This window comes from Aotus nancymaae, unplaced genomic scaffold (assembly GCF_030222135.1).
Source record: "Aotus nancymaae isolate 86718 unplaced genomic scaffold, 86718_ANA_hifiasm-v0.15.2.pri h1tg000016l, whole genome shotgun sequence".
Lineage (NCBI taxonomy): Eukaryota > Metazoa > Chordata > Mammalia > Primates > Aotidae > Aotus > Aotus nancymaae.
The window spans coordinates 11,867,375-11,892,103 of NW_026988428.1; the positions used below are offsets into that span (position 1 = coordinate 11,867,375).

At 38.1% G+C, this 24,729-nt stretch overlaps 1 long non-coding RNA gene across 4 annotated transcripts in view; it reads left to right on the forward strand.

Annotated features, from left to right (window-relative positions):
* LOC105728795 (uncharacterized) overlaps positions 1-24,729 on the forward strand; it is a 528,968-nt gene that overhangs the window by 348,206 nt on the left and 156,033 nt on the right. For all 4 annotated transcript variants that reach the window (XR_010342957.1, XR_010342956.1, XR_010342958.1 and 1 more), the window contains 3 exons: positions 13,378-13,471; positions 14,545-16,922; positions 18,042-18,109. This is a non-coding gene — a long non-coding RNA (uncharacterized LOC105728795). The remainder of the gene's footprint in view (positions 1-13,377; positions 13,472-14,544; positions 16,923-18,041; positions 18,110-24,729) is intronic.

Below are 24,729 nucleotides of genomic sequence, written 5' to 3' on the forward strand. Positions count from 1 at the left end.
TGTGCTAGTTAATAGAGCTGTAATGAAAATGACCAGACACAATCTTTGTCTTCATGGAGCTTATAATCTAATAAGGGAATTGTTAAGAGTGATAAGCATATCTAAAAAGGGTCAAGGTCATTAGTAGGGAGTAGCCAAGGTGAAAGTGACATAAGCCACTCTGATAGCTTAGAAGAGACTGAGAAAGAGAAACGAGCTGAGGTTTAATGGGTAGATAAGACTTAATTAAGCGTATAGGAAGGTGGGTGTCACACTGTTTTAGGCAGATAACAGCATGTACAAAAGGTTTGAGCCACGAAAGAGCATGGTGCCTTCAAAAAAGTAAAATTCTTCCATATTGGCCAGAATATGGAGAGAAACCAGGGAAGGGACATTTGATCAACACAGCAGCCAGCAGAAGGTGGACTGTGTAGGACTAATAAGCATATTGTGGATTTAGGGCCTTATCCCAAAGGTAATGGGAAGATGCTGAAAGGTTTGAAGTGCAATCTAATCAGTTTTCAATTCTTAAAATATTCCTTTGACTTTTTTTATGAAAAATACATTGATGGGGAGAAAAAGTAGACTCACAGAAGATAGGCTTTAGTAATTTGCTAATTTGTTGCTACATTTTCTGTTTCTTATGTTTGATGCTTTATTTTGCCAAGAAACCCAACTACTGAAACCGTACTTGGTAACCAAGAAGTAATATATTAAGAACAGGCCATGTGTGTTGGTGGTGGGGTGAGGAGAGGTCAGGAAAAGCAAGGAGATTGTCTTATTTTACTGTGAAACCTGGGTTCTCTCTAGACTGTCCTTTATTTCTTTTCTTGCTATATTTAGTTTTCTCCTCACATCAGGGCTTGTCAGGTCAGCTTCTCCACTGTGATATTTTGTTAAAGCACCTAGTCAGTTACAGAGCAGCATAATTTTCTTCATGAACTATCAACCTAACTCTTGTGTGATTTTATTATTTTAAGCTTAACAATGAATATGTAAACTGGGGTGAAAAGGTCTGTGTTTTGATAATAAAATAGATTTGGAAAGTTAAGGGCATGCCCTCGTTTTTCTTGATATAAACCTTTCCTTAATTTTACATGTAACATCAATCAAATGAGTTTAGGAAAGTGAAAAAGTCTCAAGAAAGAGATAAAATTCCTCTATCAAAACACTCGATTAAATTTTTTTTTTGTTTTACTTTTGTTCCTGCCTGAGCTGCTTGGAATATCAGAGAGAGGCTTATATTGTTATGTAAGCAGAAAACTCAACCTATGCCAATTTTATGGCATAACTGATTATCCAATCACTGTTCCTTTACTCATTTACATGAAGCAGCACCACTGTAGGCACTGAGATCCTTGTTCTAAAGTGGTTTGCATTCAGAGTGGGTGATAGAAATCGGCAATGATAACAAATAGACAACTAAAACAGCAATGTGTAAATGTGGTTCAGGAGCTAAAGACACACAAGAAGGCATTCCATTCAGTCATGGAAGTTGTCCTACAAGAGTGAAAACTCAGGGAGAAGAAATTTTCCTGTGGATGTGTAGAATTCCACCAGGTGTAGCAGTGGAGAAGAGTATTCTAAAGCAGAGGAAATAGCATAGGCAGTACCTGAGGACAGAGAAAGCATGGCCCATTTAAGGGATTAAAAGTAGCATGATGTGTGTGAGATGATTGCGTAGGGGGAGGCAATAACAGAAGTTGAGGTTGGAGAGGTCAGAAGACAGAAGATGATAAAAATCTACGAGCCACATTGAAGAATTTGGGTTCATGGTACTCTGTGGTCAAAGGGGAGGCATGTAAGGTCTTAAACAGAATGTGATAGTGAGATTTGTACTTTGGACAAGTCACTATGGCTCAAACACAAAGGACAGACTGAAGGCAGTTACACTATGAGAGTAATCCAGCCAAGAAATAGTAGTGTACCCTCTGTCGGGCAGTGAGAATGAACACATTTAGTTGGCACAAGGTACAATTTAGGAGTGGATTAATAGGACTGGTTGATTGATTTGGATATGAGGGTGGGCTATGGAGAGGAGAGAGTCAAAGATCATGCTCAAGTTTTGAGTTGGGAAATTGGGTGAATAGAAGTGGACTTTGAATGCCTAGTGCCAGTGGACATCCAAACAAAGATCTCCAATAGAATATTACTCCTATGGAGCTTGCAGTCCAAACGAAGGGCGACAGGTGTGGAGATAAGCATATAAGCACATATCGGGGATAGGTGGATAGGGCAGAGGGAAGTATGCTGTCATCAAAGATTTTCATTTGCAAATGAAATAAAACCTCCCTCAAACAATCAAGAAAATGTACTGGTTCATGTTATGAAAAAACGTAAAAGTATACTTCAGGCTTCAGACCCACCTGGATTCAAGGACTTAGTGAATTAATCAGGACTGAATCTTTGTCTACTTTTCACTGACTTGGTCTCATTTTTTTGAACCCCAGCAGTACTGTGCTAACATCCTTCTCACTGCCAGCATAAAGACATAATTCTTCATTGATGGCTGCTACCTACATAAATCCTGTAATAGTTTAATTTGCTCTACTTGACCAGGTTGGGGTCATGTGGGCATTTCTAATTCAACTTCTGTGGTGAGATTGAAGGTATAAAAACGTCCCTTGTAGGCATGTAACCTATACATGCATAAGATAAGAGTTGAAAAACTAAAAAAAATGGCCAAGAAGGTAATAGGAAATTATGAGGATTTAAAAAAAAGGCATCAGGAGAGTATATTCAAGGAGGAAATATTTATCATAGCTAAAGATGGTGCTAGGTTAACTGGGGAAAGAATGTAAAGTATTCACTTACTTTAGCAACAAAATAATGATCTGTGACCTTGGCAAAGAAGTCTCAGGATTCTGGTGGGTCAGAAGACAGAATGGAGTGCTACAAATGAAACACTGATGAAGTGGTGGAGGCTGATTGTGAAGACTGAGCACCAGGATGGTGGTTAGATTCACAATTGCAGCTGATGAATACGTGATGGCTGGACCTCCTTCTGTCCCTCCAAGCACTGCGTCTGCACTCTTGCAATGCAAACCTGGTGCCTAACTGTGAAGCAGAGAAGACTAGCTCTCACTATTCCTCACAATAACAACAAAAGAAGTAGTCAAGACTAAAACAGTTACCATATTAATTTTTAAGGCAGCAGGACAGAGGAATGTGAGCCAGTTTAAGAATGAAAGAATGAAAATAATATGTGACTTAAGTAATGACTTGTGTGGCTTTTTAATGAAGCTGATCCATTTCTAATTTGATGAGCATCATCATCAAATATTCAAGAACTATATTTGGGTCTATTTCTAATTTTCTTGTCTGTGTTGAGGTACAGTAGTTAACTGGACTTTGAAATTAGAGAAAGTAAGAACTGGCTTTCATTTCCTAATTGTGGTTCTTAGAAACATTTTTAAACTTTTTATACCTTAATTTTCTTATTGATAAAGGGTGCTAATAATAGTTAATAATATCTACTTTGTAAACTTTAGGAAATAATATCTATTACATAAACATAATGTAACGAAGGCACTTATCACAGTGCCAATCTCATACAATAAGTGTTTATAATTACTGCTGTTATTACATGTTTTTATTTAACCCTTTTTAACTGTACATTAACTAACTAATGCATCTAAATGATAATTTTGTTCCACAATAAATAATGTTACACTATATTTAAAGAAAGGTTAGTGAAATTTTTTCTCCATTTGTGGCATGCAAATTAAATTTTATACTTACATTGCAATATATTATTTGAGCATCATTAATAAAAATGCAAAAGAGGAAAAAAGAAGAAAATTAAAAAGAGGATGCTTGCATAGATATTAAAATCAGATAATATCATTTTTATTAACCTAAAACTCAATTCTACAAGTAGCCATGCCATTTATTAAGCATTCATCCATTTTAAGTACTTTCACTAAACCAAAATCCATAGTGTCCCTGATTTAGATCCCAGTGAATCGTAGATTTTCACTGGAGCCTGGTCTCAATTTAGTAATTGTCTTCAACATCTTACTTTGGCCATAATATGGCAACTGAAATATTACTGGCACCTTAATGATAACAACCCATCTCTTTTTTCCCCATTCACACTGTAATTTTCTTCTAATCTACATCACAAAACTATAGATTATACTAAGCTAAATTATGGTGTGGACCACTAATTAATGGATTTGCAACATAGCAGTATGTCACATGAGAATAAATTTTAAACTTAGTGCTTAAAATAAAATAAAGTATCAGGTGTGGTATAATCCTAGCATTTTGGGACACTAAGGTAGGAGAATTGCTTGAGGCCAGAAATTTGTGACCTGCCTGGGCAACAAAGCAAAAACTCATCTCTACACACACACACACACACACACACACACACACACACTCGTCTCTATACACACACACACAGACACACACACACACACAAAGTGGTGGTGCACTTCTAGTCCTATTTACTCAGAAGTCAAGGCAGGAGGATTTCTTGAGCTCAGGAGTTCCAGGCTAGCCATGGCAGTCCCACCTGGGAGACCGAATGGAACCCTGTATTTACAAACAAAATGAAGTTTAATTAAAATAGGATAAATAATGATCTTGAATATGACCTTCAAATATAGCATGGTACTGTCTTTCAGTAAGTTAAATACAATAGTTCCTCCAGCCTTAGAATAGAGCTCTATTTCTTTGGTTAAGCACCAGGTGATAGCTGGCTTGCATGGAAGGCACTTCAGGACCATGCTGAAAAAGAAAATGTACTGTATGTTTATAAATGGAGATCACGCTCACTGTAACAAGATACTCCCACTTAGGCAGTTGAGAACTTAGATAACTGGGGAAACAACAGATTCGCGTTTTTCATTTAATGTTCATTCACAGCCATAAACTCATCCTGAGGACAGAAGACAAAAATCAAATGATGTCTCTTTCTCTCTGTCTCCTACACACTTAAAAGTGAATTTAGATTAGAGAAGCATACCATATTGCTCCATTGTAATATTGGCTAGATGATATCAGTACACTAGATCCTTTAACAGCTATAAACAGTCTTTTCACAAACATGTTTGAGAGTTAGACTTAATATTACTAAGAGGTTTTTTAATCCATTAATTAAAACAAACAAAGAGACCCACCCCTCCCCCACCCAAAGAATTTGGCAGAGCTATTGCCCAAATTGTGTTAGGAGCACAACGATGATAGCAAAAGATAAACTGTGGAGCCAAAATATCCAAACTAGTGATTTGCTGGGGCCTTTTAATACAGCTGTGATACACAGCAGGAATCTGGAAACATCTGCCTCTCTCTGATATGGAGATGGAAGGGAATGGGAAGGAAGGGATGGAACAAAGCAGTATGACCATATTGAAGGCACTAATTGGTGCTACATGTGCTAAAATTCAATTATGTTGGTAATTGAGATAGAAAGGTTTTCTGAGTAGACACAAAAGCAGGATTCTACTACCAACACAACTTTAGACTACATCCAACCTCTGCTTTACACAGTAAGCCTGTAAACAAATCTTTTGCTGGCAGCAATTCTAGTTAATCTATGCAGATATACAGCAGGTGAATCAATGGTGCAATGGGCTCAAAGATCAATAATTAAAACTGAAAAATGAGCCAGCCCAGTATCATGGCTCATACCTGTAATCCAGCCCTTTGGGAGGCCAACGAGGTCAGATTGCTTGAGCACAGGAGTTTGAAACCCTGTCTATCCTAAAAATACAAAAATTAGCCAGGCATGGTAGTGCATGCCTGTAGTTCCAGCTACTTGAGGGCCTGAGACAGGAGAATCACTTGAACCTGGGATGTTGAGGGTACACTGAGTCAAGACTGTACCACTGCACTCCAGCCTGGGTGACAAAGTGGGACCCTGTCTCAAAATAAATGAATAAGTAAATAAATAAAATTGAAAAGGAGCATTTTTTTCTTCTTGAGGATGGACGCACTGTATGGACATTTATAAATAGACTTATTGGTTTCTATGTGAATAAAAATCAAAAGAGAGTATGTATTTGAGGCAAAACGGGGGAAATGCATCCCAGCTTTCCTCCAGGCCTATACTGACTTTTTTGTTCTCTTCATAAGCTCACCATTGTTTTTCTATTATTTAAAATATTTAATACACTGTTGCCAAAATGTGTTTGAGGAAAATGTATAGACTAAGAATCAGAAAAATGAGGAGAAAAGAAAAGAAGAAAGGAAGAAAGGAAAAAAGGTGGTGTGGGGGTTGGTGTCTAAGATGCAATTAAAGTATATTAAGGAACTGGTGAAAGTTGTAATAAACTGGTAGTGCATTAAAGCCACATGGTTATATTTTAAAGAAAATCACAAATTTTTTAAAACCACAAAAAGATGTCTAAAATCATGATAAGCAGTTAATTTTTACTATGTGCGTGTTTGGAAACTATGGCACTTATTAAAATAATTACCTGAGAACCTCAACCTGGAGTTTCCTTTACTTTGTAAAATATATGCAACCCTCGTAGCGATATCTGGGGTGTAATAAATTACTGTTAGATTGTAAAAAGCCCTCAATTCAGAATTCTATTAGTAATTTAGTTAAGTTCTAAATTGCAAGTATATAGATTAGTTCATGCATTTCTCAAATCTGATGTTAAGGCTGAATTTTGATGAATCAGGTTTTAATTGGGGATTTTGTGAACAGAGAAAGTATTTTCACATAGATGACACAAAGAATCTACTCCCAAGAGAGTTTTAAAATTATTCTCATCATTTAATACAAAAAAAGCATGATCTCTAGACAATCCATCTCCCCCTCACTCCCCTAAAAAAAAGAAAGGGAAAGAAAAAGATACAGAAACATTTAGGAATATTTTTAAGAACTACTCATCCCTAGGAACTTTAGTGAAAATTCTGGGAACCTGAATACAGTGCATTCTTTACTGTTGGTGGCAACATTGTACCTGTTGACAACCTTCAAACAAAGTTGTGATCAATAAGAAATAATTGAATATTAAGGCCAGGTGTGGTGGCTCACTCCTATAATCCCAGCACTTTGGGAGGCTGAGGCAGGCAGATCACCTAAGGCCAGGAGTTAGAGACCAGCCTGGCCAACATGGCGAAACCCTGTCTCTACTAAAAATACAAAAAAAAAAAAAATTAGCTGGACGTGGTGGCCTGTGCCAGTCATCCTAGCTACTCAGGAGGCTAAGGCATGAGAATTGCTTGAACCTGGGAGGAGGAGGTTGCAGTGAGCCGAGATTGCACCATTACACTCCGGCCTGGGTGACAGAGCATGACCATCCCAAAACAAAAAATTGAATATTTTTTTGAGTAACGATTTGTTTGAATAATGTGTATGCATGTATTCTCTCAATTCATTTGTTTGGTTTTGAGCTAATATTACTTTAACCACCCTCCACCCCAATTGTATAGATAGGGAAACTATATTTCAGAAAAGTTCAGTTCTTTGGAGAGCTTCCTGTGTATTCTTTTGCTTCTAACTTACTAGCGATTGAGAAAATTACAAAGAGAAATTATTATTTATTCCTAGATCCTGATTTTAAGTTTCATCTTATTTGCAGAGAGCAAGTTTCCTTCCTTTTCCTAAGTTCCTCCCTCAGTCCTTTCTCTCTTTGTCCACTAGCCTCTTCCTACAGGAGGAAGAGGAAGAGGAGGACAAGAAGAAGAAAAGGTACCCATTGGTGAGAGTAAAAAAAGGGCCCCAGGCCTTGCTTGCTAGGCCCAGACCCCACCTGGCTTTTCGAAATCTTCCTCTCCCTAGGCCTCCCTCATTCTGTTCTGCTCCTGGCGCTACAGAGGCAGGTTAGGGTTTCCCATGTGGTCAGGAGGGCTATAGTTAAGCTCTGAAAGTCTATAGGTGGTTTCTAGGCCTAGATTTGAAAGTGGAAGCAGCAGAAGCATATTTTAACCCACCTGTTTGCATTGTGCTTGCCAGTCTAACATTATAGATTTGCTCATTTATCTCTGGCTCCTGGTTCAGAATCCAGAAGGAGTGTTGACATTTCCAAAATCTCCGCATACTCCTTTTATTGTCACTGTTGATACTCAGAAAACAACATTTGATCCCCGAAAGAGAATATGCTAATAAACTTTAGTCCACTTGAAAAAATCTAATATAAATTTAAGAAGCTAAAAATGTACGTAATTTTTAAAATTTTCTTCCATGACTGCAATAACGAAAATGAAAAAATTTCCAGATCTTGCTTTTGGGGACATATCAGTCAAAAGAAGCAATACAAAACAATATAATTTTGTAAATTTTGCAGCCTGGCAGTATTGCTTTTAAAACCACAAATCTTTGGCACGTCATGGTTTAATGTCTTTCAAAATGTCTAATTGCTAGCTCATAGACAAGAATCTACGCAGAATCCAAGGCTTCCATCTGGTAGCTGATGGTTTCAATGTGATTTTACTAATAATAACTTTTATTTTAAAATGAATATTTTAAATTAAAATTTGAAGATATATTTTCCCCTTTTTCTGAAGGTTGTATTGTGTTTATATCTGCAAATCACCCAATTCCAGATTCCTCCTTCTAGATCATTTCTCCTTGGTCAGATATTCTCACTGCATCCTCTACTTTTCCTTTCTAGCTGTTATTGTAGTAAAAGTTAAGAAGTTATTGGCCAGGCGCGGTGGCTCAGGTAATCCCAGCAGTTGGGGAGGCTGAGGTGGGTGGATTATGAGGTCAGGAGGTCAGGATATCGAGACCACCCTGGCTAACATGGTGAAACCCCGTCTCTACTAAAAATACAAAAATTAGCTGGGCATGGTGGCGCGTGCCTGTAAGCCTAGCCACTCGGGAGGCTGAGGCAGGAGAATCACTTTAACCTGGGAGTCGGAGGTTGCAGTGAGCCAAGGTCGCACCACCACACTCAACTCCAGCCTGGTGAAAGAGCTAGATTCTGTCTCAAAAAAGAAAAAAAGTTATTGGTACAATTGTGGCTGATGGACTGCATCTTTCAGTAGACTGCAGGCTCCATGAACAGAAGGATCACATCTGTTTCTTCATGATCATACTTTTGCTGTCTAGCATATAGCCCAATACCTGACAAATAGATAAACTTCAAGAAAAACATCACATTTTTAAGGCAGACATAGATATTAGAGCCAGCTATATTTAGGACAGATATTAAAGAGATTGGCAAGAATGTAAATATTGCCATTCTTCCCAATAGTATTTTTATTTTTGTTTTAGAAAGCATATTTCTCATAGTAATAGGTTAATTGTGCCAACCAGAGAAAATGCAAGTAAAGCTTGTAGCACAGTACCTAGAAAATAGTTTGTGCTCAATAAATGTTACTAATTAGCATCACCATTAACAAAATTATTACTGTATGTCCACTGTATTCTTGACACATATATAAAAACCTATCAAAAGTCATATTAAAAGCTACTTGTATTTCCAGTATAACCTACAGCCCCTCTCTCTCATGCTATACCCTAGCCACAGAAAATGATTTGAGATTCCTCCAGAACACCAAGCCCATCTAAGCTCCTTTTCTTTGCACATGACATTTGTTAGCTTAGAAGGCTCTTCTCTTCCTAGTCTGCTTAGTACACTCAGTTCTTACTCCAAAGCTTCCATGTCAGAGGTAATTTATTTTATGGCACTTCGTACACAGTCTTTTCAGTGTTTTTTATTTTGTCTTACTGATTTATATCCTTCTAAGCTACTAGAGTAGTGTCGAGCATATAATTGGCACTCAAGAAATGCTGTGTGAGAATGTGTGACTCTACTGAGCAGGTCAGACTTGCTTTAACATAATATGGATTTTCATGCAGTGCTTTAAAATTGTTTCAATTTTCATTTTCAAGATAGCAAGGCTTCATTTACTAAGAATGGTTACTGATATTGCCAAATATATTTATTCTATTTTCTGTCAAAATTTACCAGATGCCGATGTGCCACTAAATGTTTATGTTTTCCAACACTTGCTGGCAAGACTGGCTTTTTCAAAGGCTAGAAATAAGTCTTTTTGTAAGTGCCCATGAAACATAAAAAACTTAACTGGGGATGCTGTTCTCTGAGGCTGTCCAGAGGTAAGAGGTCCTTTGGCAGAAAACCCTGTTGACTCAGCTTGTACTCTTAGTGAAGGTCACAGTCTTTAGGGATCTGTCCTGTCTGCCCAGATGAGCTGGGGGCTGGCTTTGGTGGAGTATGGTACAGAGGAGAAAACATCAGGAAGAATTGAATGGTACATGTATTTCTTTCTTAGCAGCAATGAATTCTTTAATATTAATCCAGTTTCACTGAGTCTTTTCTAGGCATGAGAGTTGGAGGAATTGAAAGTTGCAAAGTTGCTAAGTGCCAAAACAGGAGGCTTAGGATATGGTATATTTGCTTGGCTTCCTACAATAAATGTCTTAATTCTCTTCTTGGTAATGTCCAATTGGAAATGATATTGGGGTGGGACTAGGGTTACTAATTAAGCAATGTTCATCATGCAACTTTCCCAGTTTATCCAGAACTGAAAGGTTTCCTGGGATGTGGTACAGTCAGTGCTAAAACTGGGAAAGTCCTGAACAAATCAGGATAAGCTGGTCTCTTTAGCTAATCCATACATGGCATATTTGAAGAGCTTCAGCAACCAGAAGTATACCATCATGTTTGTCCTAACATCAACTGAGTTCCATCACTGAAGTAGACTAATAAGAAAACTGTTTTGAGTTGTGTTTTGATGTACAACATCTAATTTATTTATCTTTTGCTTCTAGGGGAATGGTAGAGCATGATGCTTGGTGACCTTGATCCATAATGCTTAGTCACCTTGGTGGCCTTATACTTGATCCTTAACCATAATTCTTGGTGACCTTGATCCTGAGGCCAAAATGCCTGAGTACAAATCCCAGCACTACCATGTATTTGTTTAGTAACCTTGGAAAATTTATTTACCCTCTCTATGCTTCAGTTTTCTCATGTGTAGTTTTTAATTCTAGAACATATCTAATTGGCTTGTTACTGAGGATTAAATTAGGTAACACATAAGATCCTTAAGAAATGTTTACTACTGTTATTGTTGTCACTGTAACTACTATTACTACTATTTATTAGCTGTTCAATTCTTCAGCTTCTTTATCCACACAATGGAAATAGTATCTCATAAAGTTGATGTGAGGATTACAAGAGAAGACATAATATGTGTAAAGCACTTAGCTCAGTGACTAGCAAAAAGTCAGCTCGCAAGTTTTACTTGGTGTCATTATTACTCTTATTGTTAAAAGGGTCAGTATTTTTATTATTAATTTGTTTGCTTTATTCTAGTTCCAAGGCATAAAATCACACTCATGGTTACAAGCACATGCTTTGGATTGTTAGAAAGCTTTTAGCTTCCCAATGTAATGTTTCCTGTGGTTTTTACTTCATGTTACAGCCCTGGCACTCAAAAGTTCATCTCACAGTGCCAACCTTCTCAGGTAGTAATAGAACTGGGACAAGTCATCTGCCTTTCTCCAGATGATTTGGTCAACAGAGGGCAGACACATGGACCATTGACAGTGACAATAGATCACTGCTTTATTTCTAGTGTGGTTGACAAGGCCTCTCACAAAACTTTCAGCCAAGTGACTGAAGTAGATAATTCTCATGTTTGTTTTTTCTTTTCTTTCTTTCTTTTTTTGACACTCTTTCTAAAACTCTTAGTTCCTGTAATTCAGGGACTGCTTAGCCTTTCTTTTCCCCATAAACCTTAAAAGATATATTAGAATAGCACTACACACAATAAAATATTTGTTAGAAAAACTGAAAGCCATTTTATAAAGCAAACGTTCCTGATTAATGCAAGTGTCATTTGAGTTAAGGAAGTTAGAAAGGGAGGAAAGAGCAAGGAGGGAGAAATTGCAAACCAATTGACAGAGCTTACCTAAACCTTGAGACTCCTAGAAAAACATTATCTAGCACACATTTCAGGCTTATAATGTGACTATAGATTCTTTATGTCTCAATGTGCCACTATAGGCCATAAGCATTGTAGCTCTGAGGAAAAAAAATACCAATTGGATTGGTTTAAATATTTAAGTTTTAACACCAGAGCTTACATAAATACAAATCAATCTTATAAATAACATGTGATGCCGTCAGTCCTATGAACAAGGTAACCACACTCAACCTTTAAAGTCTCCTTAAGGGCCTGGCATTGAGTAAGGAATGTCTGTCCTCCTGTGAACTCACTGTGGGGTAGAAAGGGCTTAGAAATAGCTCTGTTTGTAAGAAACTATGCAAACTCACTGAAGAGAGATATTAGAAACTTTCAAGTGGCCTAAGCCCTGGCTCTTACAAATATGCTTGGCTGCTCAGTTCATTCATATCCTATGGTGGGATTTGGAGGGTTCTGCACCTAACTAAGAAGGGTAGTCAGTAATGCAATAAGATCAGTTTTATTCCATTTCTGTAATTCAGTTCTGTTTAGAGTAGCAAAAAGAGTCCTGAAAGGTTTAGGCTTCCAGTTAAAGAGAGGATTTTCAGCTCAGCTGTCCTATAGCTTGTGATGTGATAGGGGAAAATTATAATGAGCACAGTCAGTAAGCTAAGAGAAAACCAACATGCAACAGTGGAAGAGATATTAGGCAAAGAATTGTTCACAGGTACACTTTCACACAGGGACAGCATCAGGGTTTATGAGAGCCATAAAAGATAAATAAGAGTTTCAGGATTTGAGAGAGTAGATAAACCCATTGTCTGAATGAGAAGTGACTGTGCTTTAGGAATTTCTTGAAGTGTTTTCATGATAGTAATTTTACGAACAAAAGTTAATTTCTAGAATTCATTATGAGTTCAGAGTCACTATCTTTTAGATTGTGTTCAGGAAGTCAGTAGCAAAATAGATATACACACTAAACAGGCAAACAGAAAACATGGATTTTTCTCTCTGGGGAGCTGTGGGGCATTTTCTAAGAGAAAGGCTACTGTTAGCCCTTCGACCTTACCTGGAATTCATGCAAGGACAGGTTGAGCAGTGCTGCCCCAACACCTCATCCATATGTCCCTTTCCAGTATGCATGCACTTGCTTTCCTATTGGTTTCACGTGAGCCTTATAAGGATGAACCATCACAGAACTTTGCTATTTTACAACAGCCCAGTTTGTTCTACGTATCAAGAGAATTTCTCAAGAGCTTGCTGTTGCTATTATTCACTAGATTTAATTGTTTGTAGCATTTTTCTAAGATCTTCAGACTAGTTTGTTTGTTTGTTTAATAGTATGGTTGACCCTGTTTTATGTCACTCCCTGATATGCTTTGGCTGTGTCCGCACCCAAATCTCATCTTGAATTGTAGTTCCCAGAATCCCCACATGTCATGGGAGGGAACTGGTGGGTGGTAATTTAATTATGTGGGAGGTTACCCTTATGCTGTTCTTGTGATAGTGAGTTCTCATGAGATATGATGGTTTTATAAGGGACTTTCCTTCTTTGCTCAGCACTTCTTCCTGTCACCATGTGAAGAAGGACATGTTTGCTTTTCCTTCTGCCATGATTTGCATTTTCCTGAGGCCTCTCCAGCAATGCTGAGCTGTAAGTCAATTAAACTTCTTTCCTTTATAAATTACCCAGTCTTGGGTATGTCTTTATCAGCAGCATGAGAATGGACTAATACACTCCCTCAACCAGTGGGATAAATCAGGTGTGAAAATATGACCAATAAAAAACTCTGACCAATAGCAGTATCATCATTAAGTCATAGTTATTACTTATTTCATATGTTTTGGGAATACATTCAATATCTAGTGTTCAATAAGTTGGTTAATATTTACTGTTTTTACCATATTCTCAGGCAATAGTAGTAGCTAATTGTATGTCACTTTTCTAAATTACTGGGCAATTATTACCTATAATATCTGTAATATTCATTTGACCAAAAGTCATGCATTATACATAATGTTTTTTATTTCCTTCCATGAGCCAGGTATTATGCTAAATGGTTGATGTACACCATTCCTAATCTCCAAAATCTCTTATTAGTAGGAAATATTACCTGAATTTTATATGAGACACTGAGACTCATGAACACTGGATGACATATCTAAAGCCACAGATCTAGAAAGTAGGAGAGGGCTTTTCTAAACTGAGACTCTTTGATGCCACAGCTCAGCATTTTTTCTTTTTTCTTTTAACTAGACCACATGTTTAGGGGTTGTTTGACAAGGCTTATTGAAAAGTCTTCAGTCAGGAAAGCATATCTTGAAATTTCACTGGCTAGTATGGTGTTCCCATGGTTTCAATATATTGTTAATTGACTTTTGATTAAATAAAAATCTTAAGCCAGGCACAGTGGCTCACTGTGATTACTACTTGTAATCCCAGCAGTTTGGGAGGCTGAGGTGAGAAGATTGCTTGATCCTAGGAGTTCTAGAACAATCAGGACAACATAGTAAGAGTTTATGTCTATAATACCTAGAAAAATTAGCTGGCTATGGTGGCACATGCTTACTACTCTGGAGGCTAAAACAGAAGGATCTATTGAGCCCAGGTGGTGGAAACTGCAATGAGCCATGACTGTGCCACTGCACTCCAGCCTGGGTGACAGAGCAAGACCTTGTCTCAAAAAAAAATACATAAAATAAAAACAAAAATTATGGTCATTTTAGATGATTCATCAGCAAGGATATGGGATGAACAAAGAAAGGAACTAGAAGAAAAGACACAAGAAAGAAGATGATAAGGGAGTAATAGCTACGTGGAGAGGAAGAGGAAGACCTGCAGACAGATAATCACTGTGACTCTAGAATTTGAAAATTGTCCTGAGTTGAGAATATTTTCCAAGGATAATTCAAGCATTCATACAGTAAACTGGATTCTTTCTTCCTCTTGCTGCTCCTCCTTCCCTCCCTTCTTCATGTCCATCCCTTCATCCCACTCTCTCTCCCTTCTTTCCACATAAATTAATTACTGATATGCACAGTTCTATGTTAGATGCTAGGACTACAATGATGAATACAGGAAGAAACGTATATAAGAAAATAAGTTAAAATATGATCAATTTTCTACCGATTTCTAGAATAGCAAAGGTTGAAAATTGGCAAAGCAAATTATATATACATATAATACACATTTTAATTACATATATTGCACATATGCATGTATATACATACACAGTATTTGCCTTAGGAAAGAAATTTTCTTAAGGGCATGGACCATAAACATTTACCTTTTTAATCATTCACTCATTTCAGCTTATCCATGTGTACATTGGTAATCCTCAGTAAGTACCTAAATTACTTTCTTTGGTGAGTGCTCCTGCTGACAACTTCTTATTATCTTCAACTTTATTTTATGTATAAGTTTTAAACTTTTTATTTGCATTGAAATTCTACTCCAGACCTCTTTAAATAACTGCAATACTTGTATGTCTACTGCTTCACAATTGTCAAAATGTTATCAGATATTCATCTTTCTCTTTTCTTTGAGACAATCTGGGTAAATTTTTTAAAACTTTTTTATTTTTCAGGTGATTCGAGTAGACAAGGGTCAAAGAAAGCTCCATGACTTCCCCATGGTCACTCCCCTAGGCAAGGTCAATCCAAATGCTGGGCTTCTGAACCCAGTGCCCATCACAGTATATTGAATCTCTGAAAAAAAATTTCTTGTGAGAAACTCACCTCTCATAAGCCTAAATTAAGAAATACTTTCTTCCATTCCAACATAGCGCAGTGTGAGATTTATAGAGAGTCAGACCTGGAACTACTACTTATTGATTTTGATTCTTTAGTGAAGTTAAAATTAAATTTTCAAAGTTTCAGAATCTTAATATTATAAAGAGTTAATAACTACAATGGAAGAGTTGTTGCATGGATAACATGAAATCACATGAGAGACTGAGTCAAACTTCCCCAACCAGTAAAAGCATTATTATTATAGGAACAGCACTCCATATGAGTTAGGTCAACTCAGAGAAGGGAGAGCAGTGTATATGTAGATATCAAGGAAGGGATAAAAATTAAATTGGCTGATAGAGAAGATGAGCTTTAAATTGGCCAAAAAGAGAATTCCAGACAGAGGGGCAGAACAAGTAAAGACAGAAAAGGGAACGGTGAAAGTTGGAGTAAGATGAGATTGCCAATCTGACCAGGAAAGATTTGTGTTGGAGAATCATGAGAAACAAGGCAAAATCGTGAAAGAAAAATAACTGAAGGGGGTTTGGACTCCAGGTTGAGAATGTGACTTTTGAAGTACCTCTTTACCAATTTTTAAAGATGGGGGATGGCATAATGGAAGTGAAGGTTTTGGAAGGGAACTCTAAATCTTAGCATATATTAGATGGGAAGAGTTTGGAACAGGAATCAGGATCAACAGGGAATGGGTTATTGCAAGAATAAATATAAAATGATTATCTTAGCCCAGTAAGGAGGAGGCAGAACATCTCCTGACGTGTCTCCTCAGATGTTCCAAAGGCATTTCAAAATCAATGTTTCCGTAAGTGCCTCAAATTTAACTTCCATCCTCAATTCTCTCTGTGTTCCACCAACTATTTTGTCACCCAAATCTAGGAATTATCCTTAGTCCTATTTTATTCCTCATTCAACCATTAAATCAAAAAATTCAAGTCAATGCTGCTTGGTAAGTATCCTTTCTTTCAACCCCATATCACTACAAATATCCACTGAGCATCTACTCTGAAGTAGGCACTGTGGAAGACCCTGGGATACAGTGGTGGACAGGTGGCTTTACAGGCTAGCACAGAAGACTGACCCTGAGCAAATGTTATGCATTTGCAGCTAAAGAGAAGTACAAGTCCTATTTTTGTGTCTCACAAGGCTGTGAATTTGGATCTGAAGGTGGTGGTGGGGTCTATGAAGGCTTTCCTGGAGAAGTGATATTAAAACTAAAACCTAAAGGATGAAAATGAGTTAAGTGATATAGGAGAAGAAAAAAATTCCAGGAAGGAAGAATATCATCTACAATGGTTCTGAGTCAGGAAAGGACACAATATCTGTGAAGAAAACAGAAATCTCGAAGAAACTAAGAGGTGAGCAGTGTGCATCTATATGGTCTTTTGCTGCACTACCAAAATTGTTTAAATGTTTTCTTTTTCTTCTGCCTTGGAATACTAGCATCAGTTTTTCACTTTGCTGCCAGAGAGACTTTCCAAAATGCAAACCTCATTATGCCACAAAACCCACAATGGTTTCCCACTGCCTACACAGTGAAGGTCAAATTCCCACAGGAGATCCTTCCATTTCCTTCTGGGTGTCTTCCACCTACTCCAACACTTAGTGACAATGATGCCATTTATGGCTTTTCCAAAGAGTCAAGCCTGCTCACCTACTTATGTCTTTGCCAGCTGCTATTTTCTTCATTTGGAATGGCTTTGTCTGCCTGGAAAACTCCCATTCATCATTTAATGGGACTCATATTCTATATTCTCTAAATCAGAGGCCAGCAAACTACAGCCCATGAGACAAATCCAACTCTCTGCCTGTATGACCTGTGAACTAAAAATCATTTACCTTTAATAGAGGTTGAAATAAAATCAAAAGAAGAATATTTTGTGATATGTAAAAATTAAAACACATTTAAAATTTCAACACATTTAAATGGGGTATTTTTAGAACACACCTACAGTCATTTGTTTACATACTGCCTACAGCTGCTTTTGCACTACAATGGCAAACCTAAACAACAGAGACCCCTCAACCCTCAAAACTAAAATATTTACTACCTGGTTTTCTACAATAAAAGGTTGCTGACCTCTGCTCAAATCCAATCACTCCAATGTCCTCTGTATAGTCCCCCCGCCCCGGAAAAATATTTCTGGAGCAAAACACTTAACTTGACTGTCATCCAAAGCATATAATAAAAAAAATTATTTTAGAAATTTGAGTATACAACTCGACTTCACCTTAATTTTCTCACCTGTATAATGGAGGCAATGACAGTATCTATCTCATAGGTGCCCTGTGAGGATCCAAGTAGTTAATAAAGTGTTTAGAATAGTGCATGGCACATAAAAAGTGTTCATTAAGTCAACCGTATTAACATTTTTCCTCTAATAGATCTTGTATATTCATCTACTGTTTCCCTACACTGTATTTCAGTTCTTTTCCCCTTATGAGTTAACTGTGATTTTTCTTTTGACTTGTGCAAGGTGATTCCTCAATAAATATCTATTGAATAAACGAATGAAAATGAAGGGAGTCATGGCCATGGAAGAAGGTGAGAATGAAAGTGGGTGGGTTGTGTTGGACACGATACTGCCATTTAATTTTTACATTTCAAATTTTGTGCTATTTTATTTTATGACTTTTAGCTGAATTTTTTAAATGTAATGAAGCCAGGAATTATTTTCACTCAAACAACAGAAAACGTAAGATACTTTTGACCAAACTGGAGGGGCTAAAGTCTTACAAGCTTCAGTATGTAATTCTAAACTTTTGTTGACTTGAGGATCATTTCCTGACTTTTACTGGAACCATTCTGGGCAGTATATTCACACTTCCCGATGGCTGTGTGAGCTTCTACTCCAACTTCTCTTTTCATGTCCTCTTTTTTTGCCATTGACTTATATGCCTCCTGCATATGAGGTTGCATTTAACTTGGTTCAAAATCAAGAATAGATATTATCACAATGTAAGAGATTATAAAGTATCCCAACCTCAAAATACAGTCCACAGAATATGTAGGTAAGATTTTTTTCTTATGTTAATACAATAGCGATCTCAGCTTTAATATATGATGCATCTATTGAGATCTAGACCAGGTGGGTTATTTTCATTGAAATGCTGAGATGTATTTCAAATCTGTTTCCATGAAGAATTTTCAAAGCCCTTAGGAGTTATTCCTTCTTGAAAAAAAAGAGTCTGGCAAACAAGTTTAGGGAAGTAGCAGAGTTTTGGTGACCAGAGAAGAGAGGTGACATTGAAGACAGCAGGGAATTTGCCCTTTCTGTGTTTTTGTTTGTTTGAGATAGGGTCTTGCTCTGATGTCCAGACTGGAGTGCAGTGCCATGATCATAGCTCATTGTAGCCTCAAATTTCTGGGGTCAAGTGATCTTTCGGCCTCAGCCTCCCAAGTAGCTGGGACCACAGACATGCACCAACATGCCCAGCTATTTTTTTTTATTTTTGTAGAGATGGAGTCTTGTTATGTTGCCCAGGCTGGTCTTGAACTCCTGGACTCAAGTGATCCTCCCATCTAGGCCTCCCAAAGTGCTGGAATTATAAACATGAGCCACTATACCCAAGCTGCCCTTTCCCATTGTCTGTCAGACTAGTCCTCAAGGATTCACCTTTTCTTCAAATGTGAATGTTAAATGTGAAAGGGCAATTTCTCAGAATGTTGGTATGATGTAGAGTCATAAATAACATTGCTTTAGGTCCTCTTCAAGAAAGTGCATTCATGGAAGGAAAGAAAAAAAGAAAGCAAGAAAGAGGAAGGAAGGAAGGAAGGAAGGAAGGAAAGAGAAAGAAAAAAGGAAGGAAGGAGAAAAGAAAAAAGGAATGGAAAGGAAAGAAAAAAAAAGAAAAAAGAAAAAAAAAAGGCACATCTGAACTTGAGAGGTCAAAACTTTCTTAGAGAATGGACTAGCTAACCTGAGACCTAAATGAAGGAGTGGTGAGGTGCAGGAACATCTACTACAAAGGCTTGGTTATAATGAATATTATGACCCATTTGGGAAACTGGAACTCATTTAATTCTGACCACAACTCTATGAAGTGGATACAATTATTATCTCCATTTAAAATGAGAAACTGAGTTACAGGGAGGTTAAGTAACTTGCTTTATATTACGTGGCTAAAAAGTAGCAGATCTAGGATTCAAACTCAGCCTGGCTTCTACATCTGTGATCTTAACCTCCATTTTATAATATTCCTTAATAGACACCTTTAAGTAAGCAAGTTTACATCGTATACTGTATTAAATACATTTTTGTATTGTTTGATTTAAATATGTGCCAGTTATCTCTTGTTTCATACCAAAATTGGTGACTTAAATCAATAAAAGTAATTTATTTATCTCATGAATCTGCCATTTGGGCTGAGTCCTACCATACCCAATGTCAATTAAATTGAGGTGTGCAGGGTCTGCTTTTAAGATGGGCCACTAGGCTGGGCGTGGTGGCTCATGCCTGTAATCCCAGCACTTTGGGAGGACAAGGCAGGCAGATCACGAGGCAAAGAGTTTGAGATCAGCCTGGTCAACCTAGTGAAACCCCATCTCTACTAAAAATGCAAAAAATTAGCCAGGCGTGGTGGTGGAGCCTGTGATCCCAGCTACTCAGGAGGCTGAGGCAGGAGAATCACTTGAACCCAAGAGGTGGAGGTTGCACTAACTCGGGTGACAGTGCGAGACTCTGACTCAAAAAAATGGGTCAGTCACATGCTGGGGAGTTATTAGTTATTACTGACCTAGGGTGAATTTTTCTAGGCCTCTGGGCCTGTGATGGCAGATGCTGCTATGAAAGTTTCTGACATAACTTTAGACATTTTCTTCATTGTCTTGGTGATTGACATTCAGCTCCTTGTTACTTATGCAAATGTCTGCGGCCAACTTCAATTTTTCCCCAGAAAACAGGTTTTTCTTTTCGATCACATCGTCAGGCTGCAATTTGTGCAAGGCTTTATGCTCTGCTTCCTCTTGAATGTTTTGCCACTTAGAAATTTTTTCTGCCAGATACCATAAATCATCTCCCTCAAGTTCAAATTTCCACAAATCTCTAGGGCAGCAGGGAAAGATGCCAGTCTCTTTGCTAAAGCATAGCAAGAGCGACCTTTACTATAGTTCCTAACAAGTTTCACATCTCCATCTGAGACCACCTCAGCCTGGACTTCATTGTCCATATTACTATGAGCATTTTGGTCAAAGCCATTCAACAAGTCTCTTGGAGATTGCAACCTTTCCCACTTGTTTCTATCTTTTTTTGAGCCATCTAAACTGTTCCAACCTCTGCCTATTACCCAGTTCCAAAACTGCTTCCACATTTTTGGATATCTTTACAGCAGTGTCCCACTCTCCGAGGTAACAATTTACAGTATTAGTTCCTTCTCAAGCTGCTAGGACGAAATTCTGGAGACTGGGTAATTTATAAAGGAAAGAGTTTAATTGAACCACAGTTCTGCAGGGCTGGGAGGCCTCAGGAAACTTAGAATCATGGTGGAAGGGGACGCAAACATGTCCTTCACATGGCAGCAGGAAGGAGAAGAATAAGAGCCGAACAAAGGTCAAAGCTCCTTATAAAACCATCAAATCTTGTGACAATTTACTATTATGAGAATAGCATGGGGGAAACTGCCTCCATGATTCAGTTACCTCCCACCAGCTGCCTCCCACCACACATGAGGATTATGGCACTGCAATTCAAGATGAGATTTGTGTGGGGAACCTAGACGCAGCCAAACTGTATCAATGGTGGTAGTTTCTAATGGTTTAGCACCACTCCCCCAGTGGCTGTCACATGATGGAATTCTCATAATATCTGGTTGTTAAAAGCGTGTAGCACTTCCCTATCCCTCTCTGTCTCTCCTGCTCAACCATGGTAAAACCTGCTTGCTTACCTAGTGCCTTCTGCCATGATTGTAAGTTTCCTGAGGCCTCCCTAGCCATGCTACCTCTACAACTTGTTGAAATGTGAGTCAATTAAACCTCTTCATAAATTACCCAGTATTGGGGATGTCTTTATAGCAGTACAAGAACAAACTAATACAGAAAATTGGTACGAGAGTGAGGTATTGCCATAAAGATACATGAAAATGTAGATGCGACTTTGGAACTGGGTAATGGGCAGAGTTTGGAACAGTTTGGAGGGCTCAGAAGAAGACAGGAAGATATGGGAAGGGTTGGAGCTTCCTAGAGACTTGCTGAATGGTTGTGACCAAAATGCTGATAGTGATATGGACAATGAAGTCCAAGCTGAGGTGGTCTCAGATGGAGATGAGAAACTTACTGGGAACTGGAGTAAAAGTCACTCTTGCTATACTTTAGCAAAGAAACTGGCAGCATTTCACCTCTGCTCTAGAGATCAGTGGAACTTTGAACTTGAGAGAGATGGTTTACAGTATCTGGCAAAAGGAATTTATAAGGAGCAGTATTCAATATGTGGCCTGACTGCTTCTAAAAGCCTATGCTCATTTGCATAAAGAAAGAAATGATCTGAAATGGAAACATATTTAAAAAGGAAGCAAAGCATAAAAGTTTAAAATAGTTGCAACCTGACCATGCAGTACAAAAGAGAAACCTATTTTCTAGGGAGAAATTCAAGGCTGCAGAAATTTGCGTAAGTAAAGAAGAGCCGAATATTACTAGCCAAGATAATGGAGAAAATGTCTCCAGGGCATTTCAGATACCTTCACAGCAGCCCCTCCCATCATAGGCCCAGAGGCCTAGGAGGGAAAAATGGTTTTGTGGGTCCCCACTGCTCTGTGCAGCCTTGGGACATTACACCCTGTATCCCAGCTACTCCAGTTCCAACCATGGCTAAAAGGAGCCAAGATACAGCTCAGGCCACTGCTTCAGAGGTTGCAAGCCTCAAGCCTTGGCAGATTCCACATAGTATTAGGCTTGAAGGTGTGCAGAAGACAAGAGGTAAGCTTTGGGAACCTCCACATAGATTTCAGAGGATTTATGGAAATGCCTGGATGTCTAGGCAGAAGTCTGCTGCAGAGGCCCAGCCCTTATGGAGAACCTCTACTAGAGTAATGTGGATAGGCAGTGTGGGGTTGGAGCCCCTACACAAGATCCCCACTAGGGCACTGCCTAGTGGAGCTGTGAGTAGAGGGCCATCGTCCTCCAGCTTCCAGAATGGTAGATCCACTGACAGCTTTCACTATGCACCTGGAAAAGCCACTGTCAGTTAACACCAACCTGTGAAAGCAGCTGAAGGGGCTGCACCATGCAGAGTTACAGGGGCAGAATATCCCAAGACCATGGGATTGGCCATAGGATGTTCCAGCATGACCTGGTGGTAAGACATGCAGTCAAAGGAGATTATTTCAGAGCTTTAAGATTGAATGACTTTTCTGCCGGGTTTTGGACTTGCATGGGGCCAGTAGTCTCTTTCTTTTGGCCAGTTTCTCCCTTTTGAAATGGTAGCATTTACCCAATGCATGAAACCCCATTGTATCTTGGAAGTAACTAATTTGCTTTTGATTTTATAGGCTCATAGGCAGAAGTGACTTGCCTTGGCTCAGCTGAGACTTTGGGCTTGGACATTCGAGTTAATGCTAGAATGAGTCAAGACCATGTGGGATTACTGGAAAGTCATGTTTGGTTTAAAAATATACAAAGTATATGAGATTTGGGAGGGGCCATGTTGAATTGTAATCTCCAGTGTTGGGAGAGCAACCTGGTGGGAGGTAATTGGATCATGGGGGTAGTTTTGAATGGTTTAGCAACATCTCCCTAGTCCTGTGTCATGAGAGAGTTATCACGATACCTGGTTGTTCAAAACTGTGTAGCACTTCCTCCTACACTCTCTTTCTCTCCTTTTCCACCATTGAAAGATGTGCTTGCTTCTCCTTCACCCTCCACCATAGTTGTAAGTTTCCTGAGGCCTCCCCAGCAATGTTACCTGTACAGCCTGTGGAACTGTGAGTCAATTAAACCTCTTTTCTTCATAAATTACCCAGTCTCAGGTATGTCTTCATAGCAACGTGAGAACAGACTAATATAGATGATCATGTCCGCTGCAAACAAAGAGAGTTTTAGTTATTTTTTTCCAATCTGTATACGTTTTCTTTTCTTTCTTTGTTGCATTAGCTAGCTCTTCCAGTAAAATATTGAAAAGTAGTGGTTAAAAGGGACATTCTTGCTTTCCTTTTGATTTTAGTGGAAAACTTCAAGTTTCTCACTGTTGAATATAATATTAGCTGTAGAGTTTTTGTAAATATTCTTTATCAGGTTAAGGAATTTTTGCTTTAGACCAAATGTACTGAAATTTGTTAACATGAATGAGTGTTGAGTTTTGTCAAATGCTTTCTTTGCATTTATTGATATAATCATGTGATTTTTCTTCTTTAGCTTGTTAATATAAATCAATTATATTGATTGATTTTCAGTAGACATACTTGTGATAAGTCAATTTGGTAATGGCATACAATTTGTTTTATACATTGCTGGACTTGATTAGCTATTTCATTGAGAATTTTTATATCTATGTTAATTAGAGATATTGATTTCTAGTTTCCTTTTCTTGTAATGTTTTTGTCTGGTTTTGGTAGGAGGATAATTCTGGGCCTCACAGAATGAGTTAGAAAGTATTCATTCTTTTTCTATCTTCTAAAAAACTTTGCAGTGAATTAGTATTCCTTCTTTCTTAAATGTTTAGTCAAATTTATGGTAAAACCATCTGCACATGATCCCTTCTGTTTTGGAATGTTATCAACAATTGATTCAATTTTTTAAAAATAAATATAAGCCTATTCAGATGGTCTGTTTTTTCTTGTGTGAGTTTTGGCAGATTGTATCTTTCAGGGAATGGGTCCATTTCACCTAGGCTATCAAGTGTGTGAGACTAGAATTGTTCATAGTATTTCTTTTTAACTAAAAAAAACTTTTTAAAGAGATAGTGTCTTTTTCTGTTGGTCAGACTGGAGTGCTGTGGCATGATTATAGCTCATTGAAGCCTCAAACTTTTGGGTCCAAGGAATCGTCCCACCTCAGCCACCTGAGTAGCTAGGACTACAAGTGTGCACCACCGTACCCAGATATTTTGTTGAATTATTTTTTGTAGAGATGAGTCCTCTCTATTTCGCCTAGATTAGTCTCAAATCCTGGCCTTAATTTATCCTCCTGCCTTGACTTCCCAAAGGACTGGGATTGTAGGCATAAGCCATCAAGCC